Genomic DNA, 4,277 nt, shown 5'->3' on the forward strand with positions numbered 1-4,277 from the left:
GCTGGCTGCAGCCCTGACCTCCAGCTCTTCGGAAGACAGGCCCCGAGTCTGTGGACGAGGAGGATGCGGCCAGAACGCCCAGGCCGGGGCTCCACCCACTCACCCAGCCAAGCTCCACCCCTGGACTGCCGTGTCTAATGCAGAGTTGGCTGCCAGGGGCTTCCCTGGCAGTGGCTGAGACTCTGCGCTCCCAGCGCAGGGGGCCTGGGTTCAATCCCTGGTCAGGAAACTAGATCCTTCAGGCCACACCTAAGGGTCCCACACACTGCAGATAAGACCTGGCACAGCCAAAGAAAAACAAGCAAAACCAAAGGTCAGCCGCCAGCCCCCAGTCTCACTGGATGGAAACAGAACCTCGCGTCCAGGAGGCCCAGGTGCGAGGGCAGAATCTGCACCTCCTGACGGGAGCCAGCCTCAGCACTCCGTGTCTCCCGCAGAGATGGACTGCAACATCGCTCCGACTTGTCCCGGGCTGCCTGGGTACAGCGGGAGCTGTCCACCTGTAACAGCGAGGTATTTCCTCGCCTCTGACGTGCTTTAGCCGACGAGATGTCAGCGGAGGAGACGCAAGCAGAGGCTTGGAGGTGCTCATGTGGCTGGACTGCCGACTGCCTCTGAACGGAGGAGAACGCTCCTGGCCAGGCTGTTGGTCCAGGGAAGCCGCGGGGCCTGGGAACAGAGCTGCCCTTAAAGGGGGCCTTCAGCTCAGTCAGCCGGGCCGGGAGAGCCACCCTGCCACGCTGGGCATTGTCTTAAGCCGCTGAGTCGTGAGGCAGTTTGTTGAACAGCAGTGTTATGGTCGTTAAAAATGGAGTTTGTGAGTGCTGGCAACACCCTCAGGGGCCCCAGTGAAAAGATGACCTACTTTCTGGCTTGGAACACGCCCCTCTCAGCCCAGGCTGGAGCCTCTGGGGTCACAGCTGACCGCAGGGTTCCGCCTGGGAGCAGCCAGGAGCCCCAGAAGGCTGTGGGCTTCCTTTATTCCCTCCACTCTCTCAGTCTCCATCACTCCCAGACTCTAATAAATCACCCCCACTTGGCACAGCGCTAAAGACACAGGAGTCCCTTCGTACCTATAGTTTGAATAAATTAATCAGCGAATGCATTGCAAGGCCATTTTCTGAAAGTGTCACATGAGCTAGAAGGTCCACCATTGATAGCATGTCATGCAGCTAAATATATCCCTGACATTGTGGAAAAGAAACAAAATTATACTTTCGGGGAATCTGATTGTGACTGCATCTCATTTAACATCTAGCTCTCAGAGGCCAGCACTGACGCCAGCTGTAGGGGTGGCTGGACTGGGACACTCACTGCCCTCCGGCCCTTCTGAAGTCAGTACTAAGAGAAACCTGCTCTGCCTAAAAGAATTTTGTGAGTGCTGTGTGCTCAGTGTGTCTGACTCTTAGCCACCCCGTGGACTGTAGCCCACCAGGCTCCTCTGTCCATGGGAGTCTCCGGGCAAGAGTACTGGAGTGGGTAGCCCTGCCTCCTCCAGGGGACCTTCCCGACCCAGGGATAGAACCTGAGTCTCCAGCACTGGCAGGGATTCTTTACCACTGAGCCACCTGGGGAGCCCAGAAGAACTCCGTTCCTGCACTAACACAGTTGCTGAATCACTCAGCAGAGTTGAAGCTGCTTGCTTCACTGCGGCAGCCCTTGGAACTTTTAAGATGCTAACTGACGCAGCACATCGTAAAGCTCTGAGAGGCGGAACCAGTGTACCGCCTGTCCTGGGCCAACTTGGCCTCGGGACGCTGAGAACCTCTTGTGCTTAGGGCGTTGGTATGATTGACACCAGCCCACGGAACAGCTGGAGAGTTCCTGCTCATTCTCAGTGACCTCCCCGGCACTGAATCATCCCAGCAGTTACATTTCTATTCCACCTTCCTGGCCCTGAACTGACAACCCTGGCAGCCCTTTTTTATGGCCGCGGCACACAGGAAGGGCTGGAAAGGATGGGGGAGGAATGGGTAAGAAGCCACAAAACAGGTCAGAAATAATTACAGTGGAAACACTTCTCAAGCCGAACAGATCTCACAGGGCTATGAGGAAACAATCTGATATCCATGCTGTGACACTGGGTCTTGGACCAGGGGCTGGAGCCACACTAACAAGGAAAGCTCTGAAGTGCTCGGGGGGTTCGGGGGCTGGCACAGGCTAAGGTTACAAGATACCCTTTCACTCACGGTGGTGACAAGCTGTATCCTGCATTTCACAGCCTGGTTGCTGCTGCACAGACTTAGGGCAAGATGGGCATGCACAGGTTCAACAGAGCACAGCACACCTGTCCCCAGAAGCCACAGAGTTGCAGTGAGTTCCCTGCGAACCAGAGGGCGCCATGGAGCCAATGGTGGTAAATTACAGCTCCCCCTAAAACTGCTACACGCGAACACCAGCGAGTAAATGATATCCAGGCAGGTCCCTGTTTTTCTCAGCTGTGCTCTGCTTAGAGTCGTTTTAAAACAAACACAAAGATTAAAAACAAGAATGAAAACACCTGTAGCCCCCCTCTGGTCATCCAGAGGTCACTGGAATGGTGGGCGCGATTGTGGACCCAGGCGGGTTAGGTGCTGAGCTTGCATGTGTGGAAAAAGTCAGGCAGTCCAAACACACAGAAAACACCTTGTCTGTGTGTACGTGCTTAGGTGTGTCCAACCCTCTGCGGCCCTATGGACTGTGGCCCGCCAGGCTCTCTGTCCATGGAATTTTCCAGGCAAGAACACTGTAGTGGGTTGCCATTTCCTCCTCCGAGGGATCTTCCCAACCCAGAGATCGAACCAGTATCTCTTGCCTCTCCTGCATTGGCAGGTGGATTCTTTAGCACGGAGCCAGCTGGAAGGCACATTTCTTCCAAAGAGCACGACCTAGCTTATGCCTGCAGTGCCTGCCCCCAGTGACAACACCCAGGCATCTTCCACCAAAAGAAAAGTACGCCTGCCCAGTGACACACCAGGTAACTCACCCAGATGGAAAGGCACGTCTGGATCTTAGAACACTCAGGACTGCAGAATTACTTGGTTTCCCCAAAATAGCATGTTGGGGCTTTTTGCAATTCTAAATAAAATTACAAAGAGATTATCTTAGAAACCTGTCAAAATGACTCTAAAATTGAAGTAAAATAGTTATATAACGGTAATCAAGAGATATTGAAAAACAAGAGAAACTTATCCCAACATGAGCTTGAAAAGCGAGAGCAGTCTTCAGTGAGATCGCTTAAACTATAACCTACTATTATTTCTCAATAAACCATCTCCTGTAGCCTGCCTTGACTACCTGCTCACCCTCCAAGGCTCACGTAGCTTAGAGGAGGCATGGCAGGGCTCCCGAAAGGTAACACCTTGAACATATGGGTCACTATAGCAACAGTTGCTGCTGTGGTTTCTCAGGAACAGGGAACTGGCCTTTCCCAGTTCGAATGGGTCAAGGTCGCAGACCACTCAACTGGGCCTGTGCGACTGTTCGACAGATGATGTCTGACATCAAAACTCCACCCTCGGATCATGCTGACGCTGCTGCTTTCTGAATCAATTCCCATGGAGAAGCCTGAAACCCAGCCGCACCTGCAGGGACCACTGACGACCCCTCCATTCCCTGCCTCTCCCACAGCTCCCTGCACCTCCAATCACCCTAGATTCTCCACTCTAAGTGTCCTGAACCCCTCACCTGCAGGGACTCGTATCTGAGACTGGTTCTCCCGTCTTCCCAATTACTGCCTTCCAAATAATCCATTTCTCTGCAGCAAAACTCAGTATCTCAGCATCTGACCTGCTGCCTGTCGAGCCAACAAAAAAACCAGGTTCCGCAACAAGTTAAAGAGCGACACGGGGACTTCCTTGGTGGCCCAGTGGCTACGACTCCACGCTCCCAATGCAGGGGGCCTGGGTTCAATCCCCGGTCAGGGAACGAGATGCCACACGCCGCATTAAGAGTTCACAGACTGCAAGGGCAAGCTCATGTGATGCAGTGAAGATCAAAGGTCCCGCATCACGACTGAGACCCAGGACAGCCAAATGAATAGGAGGAGAGAGGGGGAGGGGACGGGGGAGGGGACGCGGCAGTAAGGGCTACAAAGTTGCATGAGGTAAAGCAGAATGTTGCTGAGACAGGATAAACAGATCTCCGGGTAGGAAGAAAAAGAGAGCGTAGAAATGCACAGAAGTAAGCAAGGAGAGGTGGTACGGGAAAAAGTCAGAATGTCCAAGCAGACACTGCAGAGGGAGCGTTCAGGACAGGACTGGGACAGCCAGCTCAACACTGAGTAAACAACGAGATAA

The 4,277-nt window shown here is 53.6% G+C and overlaps 1 long non-coding RNA gene across 1 annotated transcript in view; it reads right to left on the reverse strand.

The window, feature by feature from the left end:
- The window catches only part of LOC104983371, a 102,775-nt gene extending 98,846 nt beyond the window's left edge, over window positions 1-3,929 (reverse strand). Inside the window, exons 1-2 of the long non-coding RNA XR_824631.1 lie at window positions 3,667-3,929; window positions 2,966-3,057 (exon numbers count right to left, since the gene is read on the reverse strand). This is a non-coding gene — a long non-coding RNA (uncharacterized LOC104983371). The remainder of the gene's footprint in view (window positions 1-2,965; window positions 3,058-3,666) is intronic.
- Between the last annotated feature and the right edge of the window lie 348 nt (window positions 3,930-4,277).

This window comes from Bison bison, unplaced genomic scaffold (assembly GCF_000754665.1).
Source record: "Bison bison bison isolate TAMUID 2011002044 unplaced genomic scaffold, Bison_UMD1.0 scf7180017862279, whole genome shotgun sequence".
NCBI classification, from domain to species: Eukaryota; Metazoa; Chordata; class Mammalia; order Artiodactyla; family Bovidae; genus Bison; species Bison bison.